This window comes from Phodopus roborovskii, unplaced genomic scaffold (genome assembly GCF_943737965.1).
Source record: "Phodopus roborovskii unplaced genomic scaffold, PHOROB, whole genome shotgun sequence".
Lineage (NCBI taxonomy): Eukaryota > Metazoa > Chordata > Mammalia > Rodentia > Cricetidae > Phodopus > Phodopus roborovskii.
In genome coordinates, this window is record NW_026126583.1 from 3,231,031 (window position 1) to 3,247,767 (window position 16,737).

Genomic DNA, 16,737 nt, shown 5'->3' on the forward strand with positions numbered 1-16,737 from the left:
TCTAGTTCCATCCCTAAATAGAGAATTCTCAATAGAGGAATCTAAAATACCTGAAAACATTTAAGAAAGCCTTCATCATCCTTAGCCATTAGGGTAATGCAAATCAAAACAACTCAGAGATACCATCTTGGGCCTTTCAGAATGACTAAAATAAAAAACATCAAAGATATTTTATGCTGGAGAGGATGTAGAGAAAGGGGAACACTCCTTTGCTGCTGGTGGGAGTGCAAACTCATACAGCCATTTTGGAAATCAATATGGCAGTTCCTCAGGAAAATGGGAATTAATCTAGCTCAAGAACTAGCGATTCCACTAGTATATTCCCAAAGAATGCACACTCATGCAACAAGGACATCTGTTTAACTGTGCTCATAGAAGCATTATGTGTAATATCAAGAATCTGGAAGTAACCTAGATGTCCCTCAACTGCTGAAGGGTTTTAACAGGCCAAAAATCAGTGTCTATGTTCCTCTCTGTAAATTCCAAGAGATTATGTTTCCCCGTGCAGTGGTGTCATTGGTAGAATTAAGTTTTTCTGAGGCACAGGTGACTGTCCCTACCCCTTGCTTTCGTGGCTTTCACTGTCTGCTCTCAAGCTGTAGAGTCCTTCTGACTGGAACACTTCTTCTATCTGCATCTCTAAAGCCAGCCATTTGAAGTATTTTTGTGTTTTTCATTGTCCTGGAAGCATTGTAGATCCCTAGAAAACTTTGAATTCATTCAAACCTCTTTTCTCAGCCTACCAAGTGCCAAGATGTGATTTTCCTTTTTTTCTTATTTTTAAGAATAATCTACAGAATCTTGAATATCAACTCTTATTTTAAGCTTAGTCACTTTACAAACTTAATCCACCCACAAAGTCTGTTTTGCCTTATAAAACAAGAATAATTCCTTTTTGCAGGCCAGGCAGTGGTGGTGCAAACCTTTAATCCCAGCACTCCAGAGGTAGAGGCAGGTGGATCTTTATGAGTTCGAGGCCACCTTGATCTACAGAGTAAGTTCTAGGACAGGCTTCAAAACTACAGAGAAACCTTGTATTGAAAAAAATAAAAAAAATCCTGTCTGCTACACCAATTATATGTTAGGAACTGCTCTTAGCAACTGAAAGCTGACAGGATACAGAGCAATCTTTATCTTCATGGAATGTTGTTGTTTAATCATTTCTTATCCTTTTATTGAAAATATATATTTTTTTCAAATAATACATCCTGGTTATGGTTTCCCCTCTCTACTCCTCCAATTCCTTTCCCCCTTCCCCTCTGTATGGATCCACTGCCTTTCAGACTCTCATTAAAACACGAATAGGTTTCTAAGGGATAATCAAAGATCAAATAAGATAAAAAACTAACACATTGAAATTGATCAAAATAAATAGAAGAAAAGAACTCAAGAGAAGGCATAAGGATCAGTGACCCACTTGTTTGAATATTGAGGAATCTCATAAAAATAACAACAAAAAATAATAAAAAAAACTTCCGCTAATGTCTCTGTCTCATGGAACACTTTTTTCTTTCAATGGGTAGCCTATCCAGGGTTTGATGTTTGTGCCTAGTAGTATTTTATCTTGTTGTGCAGTGTTCAGCTGATGTCTCTGGGGGTGCCTGCTGTTTTGTTTGGGTAGGCACACACCAACATAGATACATGTGGACATACATGCACATATATACACATATAGATACACACACACACACACACACACACACACACACACACCACATACTAGTCCCATACTAGGGCAAGAAGGACTGACTATTAAGAGTATATCTACACCGTATACCTTACCTACAGGTGCTTAATTTTTATATCACTATATCATACTTAGTTGATAGTGATCCCCCCATGACTTATAAAGGTTAAAACAACCCAATTTATTGTTATTGAAATATTTTTAAAAATTTTCTAGGATCAACAACACTATGTAAAATTTAACTGGCTTATTCAATAAAACAAGAATGTCTTTAGGCACTTATTAGGATGTATAAGCTTCCCGGACTGGTCTATCCAGAAACCAGTAACACTGACATCTCCGTCCTATGAATTTCATCAGGCTTTCCCTAGTCAACTTTTCATGTGACCAGAGTACACATATGCCATCGCTTCCATGAGATCCTCACCAAGCACTGTGTTCTTCCTAAGTATGAGAACAAGAAAAGTAATGCGATTTGAAGAAGTTTAGAGATACCCTGCTTGGAGGCTGGGGATGAATGTATCCTCAATGGAGATCTGCTTCCTTGACTTTCAAGAAACTAAGAATTGAATCAAATGCTAGAAATCATCTCAGAATGTTGACTTGGAAATTTAACTTTTGATAGGTGCAGTGCATACGTGGGGTGGGGTGTAGCTGTTAAAGGTGATGCCACTAAAAACAAGCTGGTTCTTAGGAGGTTCAGTTCTAAAGATCAGCTTCTAAGACTGCTTAGTGATTTTGCTGGGGAGGTGACAGCTTCCACAGATACTGTCTGAAAGCCCTGGTTGTCCCCTGTGCCCCATGAATTCTCTCAGCATTTGGACAGGATCGCTTATCACAGGTTTATTCAAGTTGTTTGTGGCTCACAACCAACATTATCTTCAAAAACATTGACTGATGGTAATAAGAAGACTCAAGCAACACAAAGTTGCTGCCAGAGATGAAGCACTAAGGATACTATGGCCAAGGCTTAGAAAATATCCACAGAATCATCAAACCAGCTCGTGAATGTGAACAAAAATAAAATGAGCTAGGAGAGGTGAGGGAAAATGAAACAGAAATAAAGAGCCTCTGCATTTCTCATGACAAAAATCTATTTAGGGAAGAAATTGCAAGCCGTTAGTCAGATTGTTGTGAGCTGTCAAGCAGCACAAGGCAACCTGAGAAGGGCTGTGGGCGGTTCCACGAGCAGTGACACAGCCACATAGGGTGTGGTATAAATAACTTCCCTGTACTGGGCAGCTTGACTTTTAATTTCTCATTTGTGTTCACTGATCTGAACTGGAGATATTACAATCAACCTTGAAACACTGAAGAGAAAGACATTATAGTTTTTTTGCTGGCTTGGACTCAAATGGTGGGTATATACAGACAGACCAGAGCTTCATGTCAAACTATTTTTGTTGTTGTTGTTTATTGGTGGGAGAGGAGAAATCAGCCCAGATCATTCTTCCTGATCAATTTTCTATTTTCTCCTCTCTCCTGAGTGTTGCCATTTCTCTCACTTCTGTAACCTGCAAGCTCACTGCCTCCGTAGCTAATAATAGCATTAGGGGTTCTGTTGTCTATTTGATCTAAAAACTGCTGCCCTGACAGCAATATTTCTTTTCCTCAGGAAAGTCCAATACCACTGACATTTGGAGAAGCAATTGGAAGAATTTAAGTAAAGGAAGCTCCTATTTCCCATCCAAATCAGAGGACGGGGGAGATAAAAAAATATATATAAAAAATAACTGTAAGGGCTCTTAAGACTGCAGATAGAAAGAAAACGAATAGCTCCTAATATCTCCTGTCTATTTAATGGGTTGTTTGAAACTGTCTTGGAAATACTTAGTAAAGACTTCCATTAAGGTGTATGTTCTTTCCTTTCTAAACAATGCAGTATTTACAAGATTTCTAGCTATAAAATCAAGACTGTCCATAACAGTGGAATCTCAAGGCAGACATGGGGACAGAGTCCTCACAAATCCTTCTTCAGGACTTAATTCTGGGTTTGTGATATATAAGTGGCTTACCTCTGGACTTCTAGAATAAATTATAAGTTTTGATGGGTTCTAACCATATCCAAATATTTTGCCACCAAAACTGAAATGTCATGTTTATAATAGTTTTATAAGGCACTTACCAAACTTCACAAAACAGTTAAGGTAAGGCTGAAGAAATGTATTCAGTCACAGTTCTGTGGGGAGGTTTCCCAAAATCCAGATGTTTACAAGACCACACCTCCTTCAACACTGCACAGATGTTTACAGGACTGATGGGAAATGCCATTCTGTAAATATGTTTCTCTTATTGATTAATGAATAATGCCCCCTGTTGGCCAATAGGAAAGCAAGATACGTGGGGCTAGGAGACAAGGAGGATTCTGGGAGATGTAGTAGAAGTGAGTCAAGATGTGGGGACTTGAGAGAAGAGGTGTGGACACTCTCTGTGGTAAGATCAGACCACACGTAAACACTTAGATTAAAAAAAATGGGTTAATATTTAAGACAGAGCTAGCCAGTAAGAAACACTAGTAATAGGCCAACAGCTTTATATCTAATACTCTGTGTGTTATTTGGGGCTGGCATAGTTGTGGGACCAGGTTGGCAGGAAAACTGCTGTAACACAATACCATACTGCCTTCATCATTGCACTGAAGATGTTTACAGGACCACACTCACTCTCTTCATCATTGCACTTAAGGTCCTTTCTTGCCTCCCTAGCTTCTAGTAGTTGCTATGATATCCCTTAGCTTTTGACTGTGTCTGTCCAGCTTCCTCTTCCTCAGTGTCACAGAGATTAATCACAGAGATTAATGTCCAAATTTCCATCCTATTTCTTAGAAAGACACTGTTCACTGGATTAAGAGTTGGCTAAATCCAATATAATCTCAATCCAATTACAACTTGACAACACAGGCTCAATAATTTATAGCCCATTCTCATTTCCACAGTTTTACCCTATTTCCTAGCCTATAAGTTCTCATCAAGATTTCAAATGCATACCTTCTCTTCAGGAAGATATTAAGAATATAATAATAAATCTGAAAAGTAAACAAGTTATAAGAAAATGACAAAGCCCAGACAACCATATTCATAACAATTTTCATGATGTGAAGATCAAATCTTTTAGTTAAATATTCTCATTTAAAACCAATTTACATAAATTATGAGGAAGTACTTCACAAAGAAAGAGCTCAGGAAGGTAAACAGGACTGAATGAACTGTATGCAAAACATGTCGGACTCCATGCTGAGCTGGTGAATTTTTTTACCATTACTTTAGGCAAAAGCAACAACAAGAAAATGTATTTCTCACTCCCACTAGAGAAATAGAGAAATTCTATTTTCTCACTAATAGACAAACAAATCTCCATCATTCAAGATTTGTTTGTTTTATGCAAAAACTGGATATAATTATGAAACAATCATTTGCCTGCTGTTTTCATGCTAATAAAGACTTAATTTTCCCCTGCTGACATTCTCTAGCTGAAGACAACTTCCATGATCCCCTGCTATTCTAGTTTGCCCTTTTTCATATATGCATGCCTCAGAAGTGTTAGATTCGCCTTGGAGATTCTGACTGACATGTTTTTCTCACACCATCATGGGATGCCTTGTATATTTATATTGAAGTAAGCTTGAATATTCTTTAGGAATTCAATAAAGCTTTTTATTTGCCACCTTGGGTGTTTATTGTCTTAAAAACTTTGTGTCATATTCTCTTTACAAAAATGCTATGAACCACAAAATTATACAGTGAGAACGCAGCTGACAAATCATGAAACTAATCCACTGGGATCATTTTCTGATGGAGGAGGCTCACACACGGGGCAGTGGGAGTATTTTGTTTATGGATAATCACTGTTCTTACTGTAAATTCCCTGTGAAGTCATGGCACTCCCTTTCTATGGTGGGATTCATCCCCAAAACTCTATATACATTGGTGTATTGGGTGACTACCCACACACACACCAATGCAGACTTCTGGCAAGAAAATAATCACAGTCAATACCCTTACTCTCAACCAGGACTTTGTATAAAATTAGAAGTCTGCCCCCTCTGCAGTTATCTTCCTTGGCAGAGAGATGATCAGTATTAGTGTTCAGGCAAATAGATTTTTATTGAGACATCCACTGATACCCATGGACAAGAATTATAGCAATTCTGAAGTTGTTGAGCAGTAGCTTTCAGAGAAATAGAGAACAAGAGTGTCCTGGATACTTTCTGCCTGAAGACAGGAAAGTGCTGTCCTAAGCTAATCTCACATTATTCTTAAAGCATGCCTATTCTTTACTTGCCCATCCACTAACACTAGATCTGTGTCTTAAACTTATCTTTGGGTACTGTGCCCTCCCTTGTCTGGTCACAGTTTTGTGCCTATGGCCTTGGGACCTTGTATTGCCATGGCTATGACTTTCCCTTTATCAATTAGCTTAGAAAGGTGCTCCTGACCAATGAAAAACTAACTCTGCAATTCTTATCCTTTGCTTCAAAACTCAGGGAGAAGAGAGATTTAGGAATAGAGGACTAGAGAGGTAGTAGTACTTGGAGGGATAAGCTGGCAGAAATTAGCAGAAATGTAGAAAGTTAAGAATGCAGGAAAAATAAGTAAGTAGGAAAATAGAAGAAGGTGATAAAGAAGACAAAGGCGAAGACAAAGACGAAGAAGATAATGAAACAAAGAACTAGAATTTGAATTAGAATTGAGATAGAAAATTAGAGCTAAGAAACTATAGACATTAGGACAAAAGAATTAGAATAGAGAACAGTAAAGCAAATACAACAAAGAGCATATGTATAGAATGAAGGTGTGAGAAGATTCTTTTCTATAGCCCTCAGACCTAGATCCTAGGCTTACTGTGGCATGTCTTTTTGGACCCTGAGTGAAAGCTTTTGAAGCAAGCACCTAGTAAGTTTCTAATACAAAAAATAAGAAAGTTAAAGAATAGCATTGACAAATGTTATATTGTCCAACTAGATACTGTGTTATGTGAGGTGGTGTTATACCAGTTTTTCTGAGGATACTTACATAAATTTGGCTATTGCCTCCAGCCAAGGAACTGACAACAGATAAAAAGAAGTCCAAACAGTGAAGCAATTCATTTATTGGACTTACTAACAGAAGCATTCCACACACATAGGACAGTTCCCTACCTGGTCACAGATGATGCAGAGGGACATCACTCAGAAGCCAGCACAACTCAGGAAGGCTGCTTCTCTTGACTACCCTGAGTAACCTGCACTCTTCACAGAAAATCTTCCCCTCCCCAGAAATTATTTATTGTTTTTATAGCCATGGTAGATAATCACCTTGTTTTTAATTTTATTATGAATTCTCACAAATTTCCCAGCCTCTCATTCCATCCCAGAGGTGATTGCTGGTTTTACAGTGCAGGCAAAATGTTCATCCCTCCTGATATTTTCTTGGATGTGATATCACTGTGGAGTTCTGCTACATCTGGACAACTGAAGAGCTGCAAGGGTGCTCTTCTAGTCATGATTCCCCCACCTATGCTTGGAGAGATCACTGTAATGAGAACTGAGACTATTATGCTCTTCCTCAAGTCAAAGATATCAGGCAAGGCCCAAAGTCCATGGATGTGTGGGTAAACTTACACTGCAAAGTCATATGTCAATAGATTCTAATCGATGTTCTTCACCTCCATGGGTAGTAAAATGCTAACTTTGCTAAGTTTCATGGGTATCTCTTCTTTGTTTTTCTTCTATAGAGTAGAAGAAATAACACTGCAAAAATGTATCCACAGTTTCATGAAATTGTTCATATAAAGCGTACATGAAGCATGATGCCTGAAACAATTCATTAATCAATATATGAAAATGATTAATGTAGAGAGGCACATTCTAGCATCACTTCCATATAAATACAAAGAACCATGGAAGAATAAGGGAAACCTCAAGCTGTTAATAGTTAATTCTCTATTAATCTAGTCAACAATGGAGCCGCTGCTAATAGTTTAGTTTGTGCAAATGCTGTAGAATAATTCTGCCTGTCTTTCTTTTGGAGAGGTCATTTAAAACATCACAACAAAACCCACAGAAACAACTAACTTTGTCTCATAGGGGCTCACAGAGACTGAACTGACAACCAGGGAGCCTGCATAAGGCTGATCTAGGCCCTCTATTATGTATGACAACTGTGTAGCTTGGTCTACCTGTGTAACTAGTCAATGGGAGCAAGGACTGTCCCTAATGCTTTGGCTGGCTCTTGGGAACCTATTCCTCATACTAGGTTGCCTTGTCCAGCCTTAATTAAAGGGGAGGTGCTTAGTCCTACCTCATCTTCATTTGCCATGCTGATAGCTGTCCGTTTCTGAACAGAAACAGAGGAGGAATAGATGGGGGGGCAGCAGGGAGAGGTCAGGGGAGGGGACAGGAGGAGATGGAGAGGGAAAGCTGTGGTCAGGATGTAAAATAAATTAATTAATTTAATTTAAAAAATTTAAGAAAGGACAAGCAACAGAGCAAACAAATAAATACCCTGCCCAAAAAAGAGCCCCAATAAATAACCCCCTTTAGGCTGCAGGGCCCTCTTTGAAATTCTGCTTTTCAATGAAAATTCCAATCTCATGAGACTGGGGTACCTAGAATCTGACCCCTTTGCTACCATTTTTCTTGCTTTCTTAGTTGTACTCTAACACCACCAGCTCCTCTGCTATTTCTCCAGCAGGTACACTCATGGATGTCTCAGGATGATTGCACCTGATATTTCCATGGCTTTGAGTTCTCTGCCCTCATTTACATATGAAAATTACTCATGCTAGATCCAGAAAGTGCCTACAGGTCTATAATAGGCCTTTTGATGTTTGTTTAGGCTTAACCCTTACAGTGTTTTCAAGTTCTCATTGTTATTCTTTGAAATATTGTTGTACCTGTTTTTAAAGATTTTACATTTCCAATGCAATTGTAAAAGAATTTAACTTGTCTTACTTTCTATTTAATACTTGTGTATGTTAATACAATCGATAGCCTATGCTGACCTATCTACTGGTTTAATTTTGAATTTCTGAGCTCATATTCTTTATTTCAAGTGCTTTTCTCAAGTTTTGACAATTAAATAATCATGTCATCAATGAAAGGATAGCACTTGATTTCTGTCATGGCTACTTTTTATGGCAACTTATCACAAGCTAAAGTCTGAGAGGAAGGAAACTCAATTAAGAAAATGCCTCCATAAGGTTGGGCTATAGGCAAGCCTGTAGGACATAGCCTTAATTAGTGATTAGCAAGGAAGTTTCCAGTTCATTGTGAATGGTACAATCCATGGGGTAGGTGGTCCAGACTTCTATGAGAAAGCAGGCTGAGCAAGTAATGAGGAACAAGTCAGTAAGCATCATTCCTCCATTCTCTGCATCAGTTCCTGCTTCCAGGCTCCAGCCCTGTTTGAGTTCTTGTCCTGACTTCCTTCAATAATGGACTAGGTTGTGGAAGTGTAAGCCAAATAAATCCTTTTGTAACCCTCAGTAGAAAACAAATATATTGATGCTCTTGTCTAAATACATTAAAAGTCTACTACTGAACATCAAGTAAACTATGACACTGCTCCAACTTTCTCCATTTTCTTATCTGTATAAATATGACATCTACATTGAGCAAATACATTTAGTATCATTTGAAATCATGATTTTCATTTTACCATAGTAAAAAGAAAAAGTATTTTATCTTGCAAACTCACCAAGTAGGATGACAAAACAATGGAAGCAAGTAAACAAAGTGACAAGCTAGAAAAAAGGGGGTTATTTTTGTTTTCTTTTATTATTGTTGTTGTTTGGTGTGTGTTTAATTTAAGAAAGGTGAGTTCTTATATTGCATCTAAAAAGAGACAGAAATGTCAGCCATCTTGGCAATGTCCACTATCTATTGCTGATGACATATCTGGGAGAACATTGCCTCCTTTGATTAAACCAGCTACAGAGACCTTATCCTTTCATCCTGCTGGCTTGGTGCACCAAATCCCTAACAAGTAATACTGCACAATTTTAGTACATTGTCAGCAGCCAGTGCCAACTTCTGAGCTGTAAGTTATAATCACAAAATATCCCTTATTCCACTGAACTATTGGGCCAAAACGATTATATAAATGCTGTGTGAACTCTTCATGGGCAGATGCTATAGATTACATGAATGCTGTTTGAACCCTTCACAGACAGATGCTATAAATAAAGAAGAATTATTAGCTCTAAACCAACAATACAGAAGCCAGCACTTTTCTGTGACATAAATGGATGATTTATTATCACTCTCCTACAACTGTCCAATTCAGTTTCTTTCAATTTTTCTACATGCATTTAGCCTTTCCTATCTGAATAGTCTTTGTCAATGTGCAGTTTAGATTTCTCAGCGGATGACACAAGCCTAGAATGAGCACTTCCTAGATGAGAGTTCCATTTGTGGCATGGTATATAAAAGTCAGTGTTCCAATTGTCACCTAAAATGGTAAAGAAATGACTACAGTATTTTTTAAAATAAATAGCAGTACATACTTCCCAGAATTTTGTTATAAATATTATTTACTTAAAACTGAACCACATTAGTTATATGTGGGGGTTTGAAATCATTATTTCTCTCTTCAAATTCATACCTTCCCCCACTTTTCCGTAGTCTTTCTGTATAGTGTCAGGCAGAGCAATTGGGTCAACTGAACTACAAACAGAAATCTAAGGAAGTTCTTCTCTTTCCTTGGGACTGTACCTACATTTCACTGTGAGCCTTTTAAGGTGTTTACCAACAGACTAAAATCATACATTATTTCATCTGCCCCTCTATGTTTGCCAATCACTCCTCTCTCCAAGGCAACATGGAGCTATGCTTCCTAAAGAACAAGATTACTGAACAATAATCCATCTGCAACATCACTTCCCACATCCCTTCCTTTTAACCAGAAAATTCACACCATCAATGGATTACAGTGCAAATATTGATGACCTAATGAAAAGTTATGTAATTGTTGAGTACAAAGCCACTATATATTTCAAAGATGTTTTTCAAACTTGTATTTTAATTTAATCATGTAGGAACATACTTAGATAAGGACCATTCTTCAACATGTAATACATATATATTTACTTAAAAATGGCTGATTTTCCTGTGCATTCTGTTAAAGATGTGTTTGCTACAATGTACTATATTGTGGATTGCCTCAGAAACTGATAAGGTAGTAATCATTCATTTGATTGACAGGTGGAAAAACTTGAAATACAGATTTAAAACACAAAAGAATAAGGAAATGAAAACATACCAAGTTATTTTCCAATGTGCTGAGCACATGACGAATAGAATAAAACACAAAACTGGATTAACATCCACTGAACACACATAGTGTGTTCAATATCTTGAACAAATATTAGAAATCATAAAAATAAAATTATATGGTCTCAAAATTTATGGGTACAGAAACTATCACACAAAGAAGATATTGAGATGGTTTTGTTTTCATTTGGTCCTTTTATCCTTAGTATACAGGCTAAAAACAAATTTGAGAAGACTGTGCTGTTTATGTTTTAGTTGAATCTTTGTTTTAATTTTGAGACAGGCCCTAACTTATGGCTCCGGCTGGCCTGGTACTTTTTTGGATTAGTGATGCTGCTGTGTCACTGTTCAGAGTGCTGAGATTATCATCCTGTGTAAATATACCCTGCTGAAATAATCTTTTGAAAATGGTATGTAAAATCTAAAACTTATGTTCATTATGATGAGTCTTCTCAGCATTCAGTATGTCTTACTACATTTTTCTTTTGCCACTTATAAAACACTTCTAACCAAAACAACCCATTGGAATTTATTTCTAGCCTTTACTAATTCTTCCGAATTAGATGGGCTCCTATGAAACGTCTAGGTGAAAAGGAAGGTAGGAAGAGGAAACAATGATAGAGGTCATAATTTCTATGAACTAAGTAAATATCTAAGGTTTTATCTCCCTGGGTACAGTAATTAAATAAAAGGACAAGGTAAAATAATAACATTAGACAATTCAGGATTTTCTTTCATCATGTCTACTTAGGTCAAGTCCACAGACACAGAACAAGGTCAATCAAATGAGTCTCCACACTTAGCCTAAAGTGTTTATCTTCAGAAAAAAGAGCTTGGTGCTGATTTGAGAAACATGACAGCTTGTGATCAGAGTCTGTTGGCAAAATCACAGAAGGAAGGGAGGAGGGAGAGGAAGAGGGGAGAAGGGTGGGGTGAAGGAAGGGGAGGAGTCTGTGGAGGAGGGAAAGGAGGAAGCAGGGGAGAGACAGGGGAAGAGGGAGGGGGCTGCAGAGGAGTGATAGGGGGAGGGATAGAGGCTGGGGAGGAGGGAGGAGAGGAAGTAGAGAAAGCATGTCAGTGCCCAAGGCACTGGCCATAACAGAGATGCAGAATACTTAATTTGCATATGGTTGTGGGGGTTTGTTTTATTTTGTTTTTGTTTATTTGGTTTTTTACTGTAAGAATTATAGCAGCACTTTTTGATGTTACATGCAGTTTCTAACAGAAAGTAATTTTTGTTTATAAAATGAACAAAAATTAAAATTATTAGATGAGTCATTTAGAAGGAAAGCAAAGAAGTATGGAGTAACTTTACAATTTCATTGAGAATTTGCTTCAATACTGGAATTCCTAAGACAAAGCAGAGAGCTACATTGTTACACATTCTTCCTTACTATAAGAAACAAGACTTCCATGTGATTTAAAACAAATATCACATTTCAAGAAAAAAAAAAACTAAAAATAAAAAAACACCCTCCCAAAGAATTATTTTTAATTTATCAATTGAGTCTTTTAATGAACAGTAGAGCCGTAACAGATAACATCTTTCACTGCAGTTTTGTAAAAGATCTAAAACATTCCACAGAAAGGAATTTTATAAGTTGATTCTGTATAAAAGCCAGCCCACTTCTCAATTTAGAGGCTAACATCTTTCACTGCAGTTTTGTAAAAGATCTAAAACATTCCACAGAAAGGAATTTTATAAGTTGATTCTGTATAAAAGCCAGCCCACTTCTCAATTTAGAGGCAACTTTTAAAACAGTTGACAGGAGAACCTGACAGGCTTTGGCATTGGTACAAAGGTGTAGAGATCTCTAATGTGGCAAGGGTTCCTGTACTTGCTGGGTTGTAGCAATCTCCTGGGGTCTCCAAGGGAGACTTTTGATTGCAAAGGAGCTGCTCTGCTCAGGGGCTAAACGTAGTGATTACTAACTGTACATAAGCAATTCAGTACATTCTAACAGCTGGTGAGGCTGTTATCTGCACATGCAGGGCTCAGTGTCTAAGTCCAGACTGGAGTGTGAAGCAAGCACAAAGAAAATAAATTAGAAACTCATTTTTCCCTGCTCCTATGTCCCGATTGCAACATGATGGCTGGCTGAGATTTTCATTTCAGTGTCCCCAGGAAAATCATCAAGTGTAGCTGCCAATCATATTGACTGCCCTCGTCTAAGACTAGTTGTGACGCTTTAAATAAAATCACATTTTGCAGTCAGTAAAGGTTCCCTGACTCCTTTTCACATTGCGTTACTGAGTAGTTCAGGATCTTGACCTGGAGGTGACAGGTGACAGGCAGTAGTGTCACAAGTTAAGAATATATGCCCTTTCCTTTTCCTTTCTTCTCACACAGGCCAAATGAGTCAGTCTGATGAATAGCTAGGCATTTTCTATGTGGCACAAGCAGCTCAGAAATATGGCTGTTCATTCTTCCAGAGATACACCTTTCCTACTTACATCTACACAGCTGCGTTACACTGAATGTAAGTGACTTGAGTTATTCATTTGATAAGCAATTAGATAAACACCATTGTTTGATTTAGCCTGTCACTTTACATCAGCATCATGCAATAACATTGGATGACATTGATGGCAAATTTAGGAGAGAGAGAGAGAGAGAGAGAAACAAAGGAAACAAAAGCATAATTCTTGTAAGAGTAACCTAGTTCTGTCTTAGCTTGGAATGTGAAACATAACTCATTCTTATCCCTCTGCAAAATATTTCATTTACTCAAACCCACATCCTTTATTTCCTACACATTCTTAGCATTCCATGTAAGAATAAAATATGGCGATGAGAGTGATATACAATCACAATTTATCTGTAACTTTTGGCCTCTCTCTCTCTCTCTCTCTCTCTCTCTGTGTGTGTGTGTGTGTGTGTGAGAGAGAGAGAGAGAGAGAGAGAGAGAGAGAGAGAGATAATGATAGAGATTGAGAGAGACAGAGACAGAAAGATAGGCAGAAATATACAGAGAGAGCAGGCCAGAGAAGTCAGAGGACAGTCTCATGCCAGTACTCACCTCTTGCTTGTTAGAGACAGGTTCCTTCTTTCTATTCACTACCATTGACACCAGGCTAGCTAGGTCCCCAGCTTTCACGAAATCTTGGGTCTCCACCCCAATGTTCTGAGTCGCGGTTGTGCTGGAAAGACTTTGAGTAGGCATGCTTATGAAAATATTCTAACCACCCCTTGCAACGGGCAGAAAACTTAATAGAGATTAGATTCTTGGGATTATTTTCACAGAGTTTTTTTTTTCTGTTTCCCCATGGAATTTAAGTATTATTCTTAGATTATTTTAACATGACTTGGAGGCTAATTCTTAAGGATAAGATAGACACATATTAACCTGTCCCTTCACAGGATAGACATAATGCCTATTCTTAAATTTGAAAAAAAAAATTAGCAATCCATTGAAAATCCAAAGTGTGTACCCACAGCCTCAGAGTTCCCGTACCACACTAAGATGGAAGGAGATGACCACATGAAACACCAGAGAATCTCCAGGCTCTGCCTATCTGCTGAGTGGCTCCTGCTCACAGAGGTCAGATGAAAGCCTGCTGACCATTGTGCCAGTTGGCTTTTTATGCACTCAACACAGGCTGAGATCATCTTCCAACAGGGAAACTCAAGTGAAAAGTACCTTCAGAATGTGGGCCTCTAGGTAAGTCTGTGAGGCCTTTCTTGGTTGATGATGACCATGTGTGAGGGTCCAGTCCCCTGAGTGCAGTGCATTAGCTGGGCAGATAGTCCTAGAGTGTATAAAAAGTCTGCTCCCTGCTTGAGTTCTTGCCTGCTAGAGGTTATCTAGCCAGGTCTTTAAAGAAAGATACTAGCTATTTAAAGTGTCTTATGCACGGGTGCCACCATGCTTTGATTGTGAAAAAGTAATGTGACAATTACTTTAAAAAATGCATGTTTACAGTGAGTGTCATAGTTACTCCTCTGCAAACCCAGATCTAGGGATGCTTAAGCAGGAGGATTGTTATAAGTCTTAGTCCAGACAAGAATTAAATTTGGGTCCTCAGGATTGGATGCAAGTACTGTTATCCTCTGAGAAATCTCTTTGGCTCCTGTTTTTATTCACTTTTTATTGCTATTATTTTATTATTACTTTTTATTGTTGATTTTTTTGAGACAGGGTTTCTCTGTGTAGCTCTGGATGTACTGAAACTCACTCTGTAGAACAGGCTGGCCTCTTAAACTCAGAGATCTGCTTGTCTCTGCCTCCTGCGTGCTGGGATTAAAGGCTTGCACTGTCAATGCCCAGCATGATTTTTATTTATTTTTTATACTACTTAAAAAAAAAACAGAAAATACTTTTAAGAGCCATTCCAACTGGAAGCAATGATCAAGTAAGGTAAAGCTTCTTCATAGAATTCAAGAAACAGCTACTATAGATGAGAAGGCAAAGTTTCAGGTCTTAACTCAGGCTTTCCAGAAGAAATGTCATGACAGCTATTTACAAGTTTGATTAAAAATGTTCCAAGGAGGTGCATTTGCACAATGGAGCATTACTCAGGGGAAAAACAAAACAAAACAATGAAATTTTAAAATTTGCAGGCAAATGGATGGAATTGGAAAAAACATCCTGAGTGAGATAACCCAGTCACAAAAGGACAAACATGGTATGTACTGATTCATATATGGGTATTAGACATAGAGCAAAGGATCACCAGACTACAATCCACACTTCCAGAGAAGCTGGGAAACAAGGAGGAGGACCCTAAGAGAGACATACATGGTCCTCCTGAGAAGGGGAAAGGGACAAGATCTCCTGAACAAATTGGGAGCATGTGGGGAGAAGAGATGGAGTTAGGAGAAAGAGAAGGGGAGAAGAAGAGGGGAGAAGAGGACATGAGGGAGCAGGAAAATTGAGTCAGGGAAAGAAAAGAGATATTATAATAGAGGGAGCTATTACAGGTTTAAAGAGAAATCTGGCACTAGGGAAACATCCAGAGATCTGCAAGGATGACCCCAACTAAGAATCTAAGCAATAGTGGAGAGGCTACCTAAAATGTCCTTCCCCAAAAATGAGATGAGCCTTCATCCAGGAGCTGATGGAAGCAGAAGCAGAGATCCAAACTGCAGAGAGGGAGAAGTGATGAGCAAAGGTATGAAGACCAGGCTGGAGAAACCCACAGAAACAGCTGACCTGAGCAGTGGGAGCTCACGGACCCCCATCTGACAGCTGGGGAACCAACATAGTCCTGAACCAGATCCCCTGAAAATGGATGTTCTATGGGACCTCTGACAGTGGAAACAGTATTTATCCCCAGTGTGTGAATGGACTTTGGGAGCCCATTCCCCATGGAGCGATACTCTCTCAGTTTAGATATGTGGGGGATGGCCTATGCCCTGCCCCCAAATAATGTGACAGACTTTGATGATCCCCAATGGAAGAACTCACCCTCCCTGGGGAGTATATAGGGGTGTGATGGGGGGGGGTCAGTAGGGCAGGGGAGGATGGGAGGTTGAGGGAACTGGGATTGATATGTAAATAAGATTATTTCTAATTTAAATAAACATTTATTTAAGAAGTTTTCCAAGGAAATTGATGGCAAGTCAGAGTATCAATAGTTACGGAACACACAGTGGTTAGTAAGAGAGAGTATGTGCTATCTATTACAAGGTTGTTAGGTCACATTGCTTTCATTATATTTAATTCAGGGCATGATCGTGCTGCATGTGAAGTTGCATACCTGCAACAAAGCCCATCCATGCCACTGACAAGGTGCAAGAGCAGAGTACGATCATGTATGTTCTCTATGCTTCCTTTCTCTTCTGCAAAGGGGTAAATAA